Source organism: Orcinus orca, chromosome 2 (assembly GCF_937001465.1).
Source record: "Orcinus orca chromosome 2, mOrcOrc1.1, whole genome shotgun sequence".
NCBI classification, from domain to species: Eukaryota; Metazoa; Chordata; class Mammalia; order Artiodactyla; family Delphinidae; genus Orcinus; species Orcinus orca.
The window spans coordinates 193,037,802-193,052,549 of NC_064560.1; the positions used below are offsets into that span (position 1 = coordinate 193,037,802).

Genomic DNA, 14,748 nt, shown 5'->3' on the forward strand with positions numbered 1-14,748 from the left:
GCGTCAAAAATAGCACAAGTGCCCCTGCCCTGAACCTCAAAACAAGAGGGTGTCAGTACACAGTAAAACCATGACTCTTACCGCATAAAAAGAAAAATCTTTTCATCTGATGCGTGAAGAAACCCTGGGAGGTAGATGAGGCAGAGATGAGGAGGTGGGAGATGTTTGTTTGGTAAGCTGAGGCCAGAGAGGTTCTTAAGCAGCTGTTGGTTTGCAGCTGCAGACAAGGTCTCAGCCCTCCTGGTCCCTGCAAGACCCCCGACGGTGGCTGGTTACCCTCGGGGACAGAAGAAGGAGTAGCTCTCAGTGGCCATGCCAGCTGGAAAGGAATTAAGGCTCCTTGTAAGCAGTTACTTCTTAAAAAGTCCTCTTGACCCAAGGACAGGACTGTGGGGACTTTGGGGGAGAACAGAAGCCACGGCCCGGTCTTCATTTGCTTCCCGGGCGCGCTGAGATGCTGTTCGGGCTGTCTCTGGAGCCACCATGCTCTCTGGCGGGGATTACGTATGTGGCCCTGGCCTTCTGTCTCCTCTGTGCCCTGTTTTCTTCACAACACACTAGGCTCTCTTTTCAGCCTTGAGTTTCCTGGGCTCACTGGCTTCCTTTGGAGGGCTGCAATCGTTGATGACTGTGACATCCTTTGTTTACTGATATGGCAAGAAATAGTCCCTTTCTCATCCTCATGGAAACCTGGAAGCTTCCTAGTCATACCCTGCCTTGTGCTGTGTCTTCCCCTTCTTCCTGCACACACAGGTTTCCCTGGGGAGGAGCGGTGTGGCGATTCACTGGGACCTTTGTAGGTTGGAGGAGACTGGTGTCTTAAAAACGTTCCGCGGAGATCCCAGTGTCTCCCTCCAGTGTTGTTATTTGTTTCGTGTCATGGTTACTACTGAAAATGATTTTGTCGTTTTGTCCTATAGAGGAGGGGAGATTTAAAAAATGACCCAGAAGGATCCACGTAGGGGGTAGAGATGCTGGGTGTGCCTTCACTCCATCCTGCCTTCTCTCTGGGGTGCACACACTCGCAGACGTAAAACGCACTGTTTTAATTTTATTTCATTGGTAAATTCTGTCCCCACCCTCTCCCTTCCTCTCTCTCTCTCCCTCCTTCTCTCTCTTTCCCTTTCTCCTTCTCTCTTCCTCCAAAATAAAGATCACATGGCTTTTCTCTTTGCACCTCTGGCTTCCACACCGCCCGGGCTCTGTCCCCCCCCCCCCCCCCGCCCCACCAATGGAGTAGATGCCTGTTTAGCCGATGAGTGAACAGCGGAACAAATTTCCCACCATCACCCTAAGGCCACGGGTCCCCACAGGGGACTCATTTGGTTACAGTGATGCCATTGAATCACTCCAAAGATGCTACTGAATCCATTGGGGCAGAATAGGTACTAATTTATGACAACCGTTGCCAACTATTCCCTAAGGAAGAACTTCAAAATTCCCCTTTGTTTTGTGTTTGCTCAACTGCAAATACCCAGGGGAGGAGGCATCATCCCGTCTCTCCTTGAGGTTCTCAGCCTCAGTCCTCGAAAAACAAGCGATGGCCCCTGAATGCTCACTGCGGTCCATGTGGATGCCCTGTGAAGGATAGGGTCCTGGGAGCCCGGGACCACCACACTGATGTCTGGCCTTTCTCTCTCCAAGGCCAGTGTTCCCTTTATTCCTGAATCGAAGATGATGTGTTCTGACGGGACAGCATTTTCTCCTGCTGAGTTCCTATGGTAACGGTTTCAAAGATGGTGAATTTGATTTTCCCTCTTCATTCTGTAATGCTCTCAGGCTTTCCAAAAATATCCTTGTTTTTCTGGGCCTTATGTGGGTCTAGAAATATTCTGCCACAGCAAGTAGGCCCACCTCATCCACCATGTAGATATTGTATCAAAGAGTGCAAGGTGCAGCAAATAATTGAGAAAACATTTAAAATAGATATCTATATTTAGCTTCTACTTTGTGTGAGTTGATGTGCTAGGCATCAGGGATACAAAGAGAAATTAAACTCAGCTCTTATGCTTAAAAAGCTTGCAGCCCCTAAAAAAGATAAACAAAGTACACAGCTAGCCATGATGCAATATAATATAATGTAACAAGATAACATTATATACTCTATGGAACACTAGTACAGAGCTAACTATAATATAATGTAACATGACATGATGTAATGTTAGTACATAGTGAACTGTAATATGAGGTAATGTAACAATATAATGTAATGCGATATAAATATAATGTGATGTAACATAAGAAATATAATGTAATGTAACATAATAAATATTTCATCAGTTGTAGGAATAAATTAGTGGAGAAATCCGTTCAGTCTAGCGTGACAACAAGGGTTGGAGCCGGCAGACATGAATGTTGATTTCTGATCAGTTACTTATAGCTGTGCAAGCTTAGGGAAATGACTGCCCCTCTCTGAGCCCCCTGTCATCCCCCTGGTGTTGGGCTGGTGTGAGGGTGAAATAGCACCCATCCAGCCCAGAGCAGCTCTTCCTTGGGACTTCCTGCTCATCCCTGCTGGCCCCTCGGTGCTCAGGAGAGCCTCAGGAGAGGAACACAGGTGGAGGACCCACAGGCAGTAGAGGGGCAGGTGAGCAGCCTGAGGCAGGAGGTGGCTTTGTGAAAATGCCTGGCGAGTAGAGCTCAGGGGGAGGTAAGAAGGGCAGTGTGGCCCATGCAGGTGATGGGATCTGACCCGTCACCACCCCCGATCAGGAAGCTTTTTGAGAGTCACCGTTGCACAAGACTGATATCACAGTGGGTCCATGCTACCGAGGGAGGTACCAAAATAAACGCAGGAGCTGTGCTAACAGCTCTGCGTGTGCACTCAGCACTGGTCCTGATGGCATTGTGCCTTGTCACATTTGGGGGTGCTGCAGGCGTGATCTCCACCTCTCTCTCTGAGGGAATGAAACACCTCTTCTCTTGGTCCAGCGCAGCATTGGCACACGAAGGCACGTGTGTGCCACATAGAGCAGCTCTGGAGACGCTTGTGGGGCGATGCCTCACCACACTGCTCTCCCCTTCTCAGCACGTGCCTCCGCTTCCTCTCCCCGCCTGTCCAACAACTGTGATGATGGTACCCGACCCGAGGGATGGTTCATGGCAAAATACCGCGCGCAGAGATGCCCAGGGCGTACCTGGCGTAGAGCAGGCTCTCAGTAAACATTAGCTTTTATTTTTCTTTCCTCCATTTTGTTTTTAATTAAAAACTCTTCAGTGTGTAAACACTGGCCAACAGGAGTGGCAGGTATTGACGTTAGGAAGCAAATATTGCCATTAACTTCAGCCTCCGTGGAAGAAACACACAGGAAGGTGGGCAGCCGGCTGTGTGCTGTCAAGTTTGATAAAAGGGCAGAACTGTTTTTCTCCTTGTGCTTTTTCAACAAAATAGCCAAGTTTGGGGGCCAGTTCTCTGCCAGGATATCATCCCCAGGTATCACGTGACTTCATGAGAAGGCCTTCAGGATTGGTGGTCTGGAGGCCTGGAAGCCATCCCCCCCCCCCCCCGGGTCTCACACACACACACACACACACACTTCTGATTCCTGCCTCTTGCTAGCTAAGGGACCAACCTCAGGCAAACTCCTTAACCCTTTCCGGAGGCAGTATTCGTTTTTGTTGAAGGCCTTAATAAAAGTGACCCGCGCCAGACCCGTTAGCAGTTTGAAGATCCAGACTGAAGGCGTGCGGGGAAGTGGCCACACACCCCACACCCGGCTCTAGCCTCCACCCTCAGGATGCCCCTGTGTCATCTTGGTCTCTCCATCGGCCCGCGGGTCCCTAGCAGGCAGCCGAATGGGTGTGGGTGAAAGACTGCCATCCTGCGATGCTCTTTGCCTGTGGTTTGCAGGGACAGGAGAGCTCATTCTGAGCGTCCTCTGATCTGTTGAGAGAGGGAAACAACATCCCATGAAGTGTGAATTGTCTGAATAGAGGTTCCACCTCAAAAGTCATTTGAATCAAGTTCAAGATTCGTGTACAAACTTCACTCTTCCCACCTTCTTAAAGGACAACTTTTGGAGTAAGATAGACACGCAGGAAAGCGGACGGCTTTCTGCATCTCCTCCAAGTGAGCACGCGCCTGTGACCAGCACCCAGGTCAGAGCACAGCCAGCCCTCACCCCCCACCCCAGGAGCAGTTCTCACGCTGACACAGGATATTAGTTTTGCCTGTTTGTGACCTTAATAAAAACCACAATTCCCCAGCCTGGACACTATTGACATTTAGGGCTGGATGATTCTGTGTTGTCAGGGGCTGTCCTGTGCGCCGTAGGGCATGGAGCAGTATCCCTGCCCGCAACCCACTAGGTGCCAGTAGCACCCCCCTGTCCGCCAGCTGTGACAATCAAAAATGTCTGTAGACATCACCAAAAGTCCCCTAAGGGACAGGATCCCTCCCAGTTGAGAACCACTGATAGAAATGGAATCACACTGTGTGTTCTTATTTGTGTCTGGGTATTTTGTTTTGTTTTTGTCATCATTGCGTTTGTGAGATTCATCCATGCTGCTGTGTATAACTGTGGTTCATAATCATTGCTGTGTAGAATTCCGTTGTGTAAATATTGCCACAATTTATTGCCACACTTCTACTGTTGATGGGCACTTGGATTATTTCCATCTTGGGGCTGTTCTAGATGGTGTCGCTATGGACATTTGGGTACAGGTGTTGAGCACATGTACACCTTTCTGTTAGGTGTATAGTCTGTTTTGTGATGTCTTTTTGCCTCTCCTGCCAGCCCCCATGTGGCTTCCATGCCTCCATCACAAGGGAACTTCCTCATATGGTGAAATGCCCTGGCTAAACCCCTGCCCCCTTCAGCCTTCTCCTGGACCTGGTGGCATAAACTCCGGTGTTCTGATTGCCATCAGGGCTGGTGCATCACTCCAGTTAAGCCACTAACACTCACCACACTGCCCAGCAGGGACCCCCAGCCTCTGGCCAACTCATCACCACAACTGAGTATTCTCTCCTGATGGGGTCTGGGGGAAGCCTGTTGACCAGCCCTGTAGCCCCAGGGGATGGGACCACTCAACCTTGGGATCCTGTACTCCAAGATGGGCCCTGGGGGGAGGGTGACGGGCAGCAGTTCCCATTCTGATGACTTTTCACATGATTATCACTTTCCTTGATCAGAAAGTTCTCCTGACCCATGTTATGTGCTGACCAAGGTGGCAGGATTTGGATGTTAAACTTGCCAGCCCTCGAATCAAAGCCTATGTTTTCTTCCTTCCTTCCTCCCTCCCTTCCTTCCTTCCTCCCTCCGTCCCTCCCTCCCTCCCTCCCTCCCTTCTTTCCTGTGTGCCATATCATGTACATATTTTGTTAGATTTATAGTAGTGTTCTGTTTTTTGGTGCTCTTGTAAATGACACTTTAAAAATGTTCTATTCCAATTGTTCATTGCTTGAATATAGAGATATAATTAATTTTTAATATTCACCTTGTATTCTGTGACCTTGTTAAACTCACTTATGAGTTATATGATCGTTTTGTAAATTCTTTGGGATTTTCTATGTAGACAATCGTGTCATCTGCAATTAGAGACAATTTTGTGTCTTCATTTCCCATCTATGTACCTTTTATTTCTTTTCCTTGCTTTATTGCACTGCCTAGAACTTCCAGTGCGACATCCTTGCCTATTCCTTAGACCTTAGAGGGAAAGCATTCAGTTTCTCACCATTAAGTGTGATATTAGCTCTAGATTATTTGTTTGTTTGTTTGGAGGTACTCTTTATCAGATTTAGGGAGATCCCTTCTATTTCTATTTTGCGAAGAGTTTTTACCACTAGTATATGTTTCGTTTTGTCAAACGCTTTTCCTGCATCTATTGATATGATTATGTTTTGTTTCTTCTTACTTCTGTTAGTATAGTGAATTACATTAATTGATTTTCGAATGTTGACCCAGTCTTGCATTATCCTTTCTTATATGTTGCTGGATTCAATTTGCTAATATCTGTTGTCTACTTTTTGTCTGTGTTCAATTAGGAAATTGATCTTCCATCTTCTCTTCTTGTCATATCTTTGATTTTTGTGGCAGGATAACGCTAGCATCGTAAACATAATTTGGGAAGTGTTCCATAAAATAAACTGGAAAGTGTCTTCTCTTCTGTTTTCTGGAAGACATTGTATAGAACTGGTGTTATTCTTCCTTACACGTTTGATAGAATTTGTCAGTGAAACCATTTGGAGATTTCTTTTTTCGGAAATTTTGCCTCATTTTATGTAAGCAGTGGTCCTGATGTCAGTTCTGGTGACACCTTTGCAATGTTGTTCAGACTCAGGGGTGGGTCTGGGCTTGGGCAGGGGCCCTAGTTCTGTTCTCAAAGGCTTTATTACTATTCCTTGGTTCGTTTCTGTGCATGCACAGCTTGGAGCAAGCCCAGAATGTGTGAGGTTTACACACGGAATTAGGGGACCCCTTCTCCGCTCTCTCCCCCCTGAAATTTACTCCCTGGGATCTCTTTGGCTCCAGGAATGGTGTTTCCTAACCCTCTAGCTAGAAAGTCAATGTTTCTGTCAACTTTCTCCTCCTGTGCTGTCACCTAGCTCTGCACAGCCAGGATGCCTGCTCTGCAAAGCAGGTGAGAAAAGAGAAAGAAAAGATAAGGGGATCTCTCCACACTGTTCAGACTATGGGGGCCCTTTTCTCTGTCCTGCTGGCCAGAAAGAAGGGTTTTCTCTTGTGTTTTAGGTCCCGTGTCACAGCCGCCACCATCACTGCCATCCAAGCACAGTCCAGAGACTGAGACCGGCCCTGGGGCAAGTCCAGGAGAGAGAAAAGAGAAAAAAAGAAAGAAATTGGAGATTCTACCAGAACCCCCGGCTCCCAGGAGCCCCCTCCTTTCAGTTCTCCATCTAGAAAGAGGGGTTTCTCCCAGGGCTTTTCTGTGGAAGCCAGAAGGGAAGGAGGGAGAGCCCCAGAACGCATCCCCTGCTGTCTGCCTTCAGGGTCCCCCACCCCCGCCCCCGCCCCGCCCCGCCCAGCCCACCTGCTGTGCTCCTCGCAGAGTCAGGCCCAGAGTTCCTAGCTGTGCTGTGTCTCCGCACCAGAAACCTTTCATTGTAGTTTAATGTTTTTATAAGGGTTCCCTGGGTCCGGGGCTAGAATCCTCATTGTTCAGACAGGAAATGTACCCAGCAGTAGAAGTGGCCCAGCTGGGCCTGGAGCCAGGATGGCATGTCCTCCTGGGGCATCTCCAGGCATCTCGGCCCAGGCACGGCCGCGTGGTTACTCCCCTCCCCGGGTCTGGAGGTAAAGCGCCCTTGCGGCCAGCGTGGTGCACCCTTCAACCCAGACCTCCTGGGAATCGTTATGATTGGTAATATCCACAGGCAGGAAATGGAAACTTGGCCCCTTTCTCTCTCCTGCCCTGATGGGCCTTTAAGCCTCACCTTCAGAATGCATTGTAAGGGGATCCTGGTTTATCCTGCAGTGGGCCTTGAATTCCATTTCACATGTTCCCAGTGGAATGCACTGGAAATTAACCAGATCCAAAGGCACAAAATGGAGAAAATCCAAAGAGATTCACTGTGGCGAGGCCTTGAGAGGACAGCAGGCCCGGCTTTCTGCCCTGAGCCCTTGGGGTCCACCCAGCTATGACAGCAAGGGTGACACTAACAGTTATGGTTCGTGAGCATTGGGTACTGACAGCTGGGACATTGCATATTTCAGACACGAGCACCCTGGGGTGGGCGTAGGGAGTCCCACTATTAGCCTCATTTTACAGATAAAGAAACTGAGGTCCAGAGAGAGTCAGCCACTTGCGTGTGTCACACAGCCAGGAATGGACAGAGCTGGGGCTCTACCTCATGCCTGATTCTTCAGCCCACGAAATTGACCTCAACTTGCCTTGTTCTTTTCTCTGTCAAAGTGCAGGTAATTCCATTTTATGACAGTGTGTTTGAGTCTGTATTCCTCTAAAGTGTGAGCCCTGCAAGGTCCGAGGTCACGGGTTACCCCTTGGCATCCCTCATGTCTGTCCCACACCTCCTGGAGCCGAGTGGGCCTTCAGCGTTTGTTGAATGAATAATGAATGGGTGAATGACACTCTGTATCTATCCAGCCTTTATATTTGGAACACAGAGACCCCTCAGGAATTTAGAGATGAGAGAAATTATCTTGATAATGTTTGTAGTGTGGCTGGAGGCGTCCCTGGAATTTTCCGATGAACCAGGTCACGCGGGACCCTGGGCCACAGATGGCAGGCTTCTGCAGAGACAAAACCGAGGGGATGGTTCTTTGTAAAAATTCTGAAATTGCAACTCTTTCTCTGATTGCATGGAGGTGCCAGATTTAGCAAATAAAAACACAAGACAGAGGCCCAATTAAATTTGAATGTCAGAAAATTTTTTAACACAAATATAAATTTTTGCTGTAAGTATGTCCAATGCAATATTTGGGATATACTTATATAAAATTACTTTACTATTATTATACTAAAAATTATTTTGTTGTTTATCTGAAATTCAGATTTAACTGGGTGTCCTGTATTTCATCTGAGGATTTTTTTTTTTAATTTTTATTGGAGTAGAGTTGATTTACAATGTTGTGTTAGTTTCTGGTGTACAGCAAAGTGAATCAGTTATACATATACATATATCCACTCTTTTTTAGATTCTTTTCCCGTATAGGCCATTACAGAGTACATAGTAGAGTTCCCTGTGCTGTACAGTAGGTCCTTATTAGTTCCGAGGATTTTATCTAAGGGCTTATCTGACAATCCTCACCACTCAGGCTCCCACTTTAGGGCCATTAATAACTGACTCCGGCCTTCTTAGTATCTGGCAAGACTTCTGAGCACTGGGCTTGACCTTGGCGGTCACTCATCTGAGCTGCTCCCTGGTAAGTAAGGCTCAGAGAGAGAGGCAGGGCTCCAGCAGGGCCAGAACCCAAGTCTCCTGGCCCCAAAGGGACAGGGGACAATACGAATGTTTTTACTGCGGAACAACTTTGAAATCCACAGCCCAGGAGCAGTGAATGTAGCTGTGGCTCGGCCAGGATCCTGCAGTGCCAGGGACCTGAGGACGGCCTTCTAGGGAAAAGAGTCTGGTGGAGCCCAGGGTACAGCCAAAAAGCTCCCCTTCACAGAGCCGCCACCAACAAGTGCCCATTCTCTCTCATTTCCCCTCCTCTGAAAGGTGCTCGTTATTCAGGAAAGTGTCTGGCTGGGCCACCTCTGGTGACCGTGCTCTGAAGATTTCCTTTTGAAAGCATCTTCTGTTCCTTTCCCTGGGGGGGCCCAGCTTAGGGGAGATTTATGTAACCTCCATCTCCTCAGTGGGAACAGACGGAGACCTGGAGGGCCCACCTCCACGGAGCTGCGCTTCTGTGGGGGGCAGGGTGGGCACCCTGGAGGATGGTGCCACAGTGTCCACGACAGTCACGCCCTCCTGGAGGCCACACATGCCACGCGGTGACCCCAGCACTGAAGGATGGCGACCTGGAGCTCTGGGTACCATCTTTGCTTCCGAGGGTGGCTGGTCCTACTGTCTCGCATGTGATGCTCTCCAGTGTTCAAAGGATTGCTCTTAATGTTATAAAGTGTAAAACACCAAAAAGTGACAGACATCCATGTGCCCACTAACCAGAGTAGAACACTTTTGAATATTTTATCATGTTTCTTCATCTTTTCTTATAATAAAATATTACAAACAAAATCAGTCTCTTTCCCCCCATCTGCCCCTTTCTCAGAGGCAGCTGCTGCTGTAAATCTGGCTGATGTATTTACAGTCCGTGTCTGTACGTTTACATACATGTGGACCCACGCATAATATATAATGTTACTGTTCGGCGTGTTTTTAATTTCAGGGACAGCAACTGAGTTTATTTTGTGACTCGCCTTTCTCCCCAGAAAGCGTTTTTTTACGTAGTGTAAGGCTCTCCCAGCATCTCCCTTCTTCTCTGAAGCAGTCTGTATTATTTTCCCCATTTTTAAATGAAACACCTGAGCCTCAGGTGAAGAAGTGGGTCTCGGTCCCACAGAAAGGAAGTGTTGGCTCCGGGCCCAAATCTCAGCTCGCCCTCAGGATTCTTGGCCGATGGTTCAAGAATTCATTCATTCACCAAGTGTGTTTTGAGTGTTGGCTCTCTTCTAGGCTCGAGGATACTGTGGGAAAGAGGGAAGGTCCCTGCCTTCCTGGCAGCTGTAGTCAGGAGGCTTGTAGAGGTAACATTGACCTTGAACACTGGCCGTTGACCTTGACACTCTGTCCTGGTATCCCCTCTTCAACAAGCCAACCAGAGTTTTTCTGATCTTGACGAGATCATCTCTTATGAGGAGACGAGTCCCCCCACCCTGTGTGCTTCTGATTGTTAATGTCTAACTGAGCCAGAGGAGACTTCCTCTCTTGTTCTGCCTCCTCGGGTCACACTCTTTTCTGCATGGTGGACCTCTGAGCGTTTGAAGTTAGGAATCATCACCCTCAAATCTCTGAGCCTTAACCTCATCCAAGCCAGTGACTACACCTGCCCACGGGGTTGAGAAGGCCCAGTTGCTCATCTCAGTAAGGGCATGACACCCGGAGGTCATTTCCAAAAATGGCTTAAAATTAGACCTGGCCGGCTGGAGGGCCTTTCGGAAAGACCTTCCAGAGGCTTCTGCCATCACCTGCTTCTGAAGTGACTTCAGCCATCATTCCTTCGTTCTTACCATGAGTCAGTTTCTGATCAAATCTTCCCAACTTCCAAATGGCAGAATTGAGGCTGACCTTTTTTGGTTTTCTATTCGTGGGATTTTGCTGTGTAAAGTTATTTTCATGTGTAACCCGGCACTTTGAAGTAGAATCTGTTTTACAAAGGAAAAAACATCAAAACCAACACAGCTGAGGAGTTGGATTGAGCGACAGTGCTGGCTGAACTCAGCAGAACTTGGTGGGAGTGGAGGGCCGCCTGTATGCAGATGAGTATCTGATTGATTGCACAAAAGCACACAACTGGAAATGGCAGGTTCCCGATTCCATCACTTTAGCTTAAGCAATTGGATAAGAGATGCACGTCTCTCGGTTTTGAATTACTACACGAACAAGAGGAAAGAACATTAGGAATGACTGAGCGACTGGTGCCACGTTTTATTTATCATATATGATCTGATTCCCTCCTTGCGAGAATCCTGCTGGTTCCACTGTATCATCTTCATTACTTACAGGGAAGGAAACGGAAGCAGGTTGGTTAAATTCGCTTGGCTGTGCTATCTGTAATGAAGCAGGATTCACTCCCCGAGTCTTTCTGACAGTAGAACCCACTCCATCCCTCACACTCTGAGGCAGCAGAATCAGATGCCACCGGCTGCAACCTCTGGCAGTGTTGAGCTGTCCGTCAATGAGGTGCAGGGCAGAGGGGGGCTCAGCGTGGAGAATGAGCTGTCTCATCGCCGGGGAGCTCTGAGAGCGGGGGTTTGAAGTGCAGCCGATGGGGGGGGCTGTCTGCTGGTTTCAAGTTCATTAATTCCACACGGTTGTACTTGTCACTCTTTCTGTGTTACAAATGGGGTTGAGGGAGCATGAGATGAGTGGGCCATGGCTTTGCCTTCAAGAGTTCCCTGTGTGGTGGGAGACCTACCTCCAGTTAACCGAGCCTGCGGTTGTCACCTTATGTGGCCAGAGACCTTGCAGACGTGATGAAGGTGTAGGATCTTGGGATGGGAGACGATCCAAGGGAGCCCACTATAATGAGCGCAGTCAGACGTCTGAGCTCCAGAGCGGTAAGATAACAAATGTGTGTCATTTTAAGCCACTGAGTTCGTGGCGATTTATTATAGCAGCCACAGGAAACTAACACAGGGCGTTACCTACCCACAGGGAAGCAGAGAGCAGGAGGGGGGCGCAAGGGAAGGGCAGCTGCCCCCGTGCAGGTAGGCAGCAGGGCTGTGTCATCCTGGGGGCTGCTCTCTCCTCCCCCCACCAAAGGCTCCGTCCAGTGCCCCCTTTTTCTCCCCCCAGTGAATTGGATGAAAATGCTCATCGAGCCCACACATGTCCCGAAGAGAGGAGAGGGAAGATGCGCAGGCTTACGTCCAGAGACCTCAACAGGATGGAGAGCGGAGTCGAGGCGGGGGCGTCTGTCCAAAAACCCAGTGCCCTTGGGGAAGGAGGAGAGGCTGAGGCGGGTCGTTGGGCAGAGGACAACGGGCATGGGATTAATTCCGGGCAGGGGGAGTGCAGCAGGGGCGCCAGGGGAGGGGGCTGTAGAACCCGCAGGGGAGGGAGAAGGGCAGCTTCCTGTCTGGCCTGATCCCCACTCTCTGGCATATAGTCTCCATGAGCTCACCTGAGTGATGCTTTCGCCATGGGTGGGTCAGATGAAGATTCTGCCGATTTCCCCGAGAGAAGCGTGGTACCATTTCAGGGCAGCAGGAGGAAAGGGTACCCGCCAGGTAGGGGTGGGGTCAGTGGGGGGCTGCCGGAGAGGCAGAATCAGCCAACAATGTTGTTGGTCCAAGTTGAGGGTGGGTGTCATTCATCCGTCACTCAACAGGGATTTCTCAGGCACGACTGTGCTCCCGACCTGGGCAAGGCTCTAGGAGTTCCACGATGAAAATCAACTCATCTGCTCCCCCCTCAGAGCTTCCCGGCCACTGGGGGACGCAGATGGGAACTGCATCTTGGGGTGGGTGCCCCCAAGGGAAGGATGTGGTCTTGGGGGTACTTGGGAGGGAAGGCTATAGTGGACAGGACCATTGGCTGTGATTCGAAGGATGAGTAGGTTTAATGGGAAAGCTCGGGCCCCTCCCTGCAGGCCAGAGCATCGCTGCCTCTGCTGCCCCCTTAGGCCGGATGTGCCTGATTCAGCTGTAACCCATCTCATCTGCATCACCAGCTGGGGGACAAAAGGAGGTCACAGTTCTCCTATCTAAACTTTCAGTTTTATTTTTAATAGAATATATGTTAATTGTCATTCTCATTTGTGTTTGTCATCATATCTCTTTAAGATATACTAAATATGTTAATATACTGTTTACTATAATACACATATAAGAAGGACGCATATATAAATGCAGCCCTGAAGTCTCACAAAGTGAGCTCACCCCTGTAACCAGCGGCCCCATCGAGGATCTGCACGTGGCCTATCCTCAGCGCCCCCTGTTGGCCTCTTCATGTTATTACAGCCCCAGATTGACAACTGCTAGGTCCCCACCGAACTATAGGACCAAGCTGTGTTACTGAGGAAATGCCAAGCTCCTCTCAGCACGAGTCTGTCAAAGGCTGCTCTTCTCAGCCCAAGCAGGTGCTCGGAAGCACCCATTGACACAGTCATGGGCATCCTTTAAAAAGAGGCCATTGAGATTCAGAGCAGGCCACACATGGAGCTGCCTGGAAGTAGCCTCTCTGTGTGAATTCTCTGATGGTTCGTGTTCCTTTCAGATATTCTTTCTCTTTTACTCCTTCCTTCCCTCCCTCCCCTCTTTCTCTCTCCTTCTCCTTCCTTGCTCTCATCCCTACCTGGAGCGTGGCCCTCACCTGTCTGGCTCACCACTGTCTGCAGAGTCTAGGACTGAGGCCCCTAATTAATCATCCCTAATACAGGTCAGATGGGCGGCTGCGTGAGGCGGACCCTGCTCTGCTCCCACCATCCCAGGGCAGTGCACATGTGCCCGGCTGGAGCGTGGCCCCTGGGGGTAGTGACTGGTACATCTCCGGGGCCCAGTACTGAGTCTGACCTGGGAGTCGGAGAGGCTGTGGGCAGAACGGGAAGCACCCTGGCTCCACAGTCGGACACACCCGACTCTCAGCCCTGACCCCAGCACAGACGAGTACAGTGGCCTTGACCTTTGCTTACCCATCTGAAATGGGGGTACCGTGATATGCTCCAGCAGGATAGTTGAATGATTAAATAAGACTATTTTAAAATCTCTAGCACATTCCATGACCGTAGCTGGGCCTCCATGCTGGTAGTAGCAGTAGTAGCTCAATAAACGTGTATCGAAGGAAGGCTTAACTGTTCAGTGCTCATTCGTTCATGTACCATTAAAAAAACATGTTTATTGTGGGCCTCACACTTGACAGAGCCAACCCTGGGGCTTAAGTCGTGTCAGCCTCTGGACGGGTCTGGAAGGGCCCGGATGGCCTGGACATTGGTCTTCTGGACTGTATCCAGGTCCAGGCCCTCCCTTTGAGCAGCCCAACTCACCCCTACCCGCGCATCTGAGTCTCAGGAATAAGGGGCTTTACAAACGCAAAGAGGAAGCCCTGATCCCTGGAGTGCAATCCAGCCGCTTCTTGTACAGCAAACAAGGCCTTGGGAATTAGTCAGTCTTCTGGAGAGTTTGTCCCTGTTCATTAGAAGCTCTGAAGCATCATACCCGCTTACTGGGAAGCTCTGTATCTGGGACTGCCTAATAAATAAAAATGCACATGCAGGGCTTCCCTGGTGGCGCAGTGGTTAAGAATCCGCCTGCCAATGCGGGAGACATGGGTTCGACCCCTGGTCCAGGAAGATCCCACATCCCATGGAGCAACTAAGCCCGTGCGCCACAACTGCTGAGCCCATGTGCCACAACTACTGAAGCCCGCGCGCCTAGAGCCCATGCTCCACAACAAGAGAAGCCACCACAATGCGAAGCCCGCACACTGCAAAGAGTAGCTCCCGCTCGCCACAACCAGAGAAAGCCTGAGTACAGCAATGAAGGCCCAACACAGCCAAAAATAAAATAAATAAAATAATAAAAAATATAAAATAAAGGTAAGCAACTGATATTAAAAAAAAATGCACGTGCAAGCATGTATGCGTACCCAAATGTATGTACAAGGAT

The 14,748-nt window shown here is 49.4% G+C and overlaps 1 protein-coding gene across 1 annotated transcript in view; it reads left to right on the forward strand.

The window, feature by feature from the left end:
• Window positions 1–14,748, forward strand: part of C2H14orf132 (chromosome 2 C14orf132 homolog) — a 54,157-nt gene that overhangs the window by 33,131 nt on the left and 6,278 nt on the right. The window lies entirely within an intron of this gene.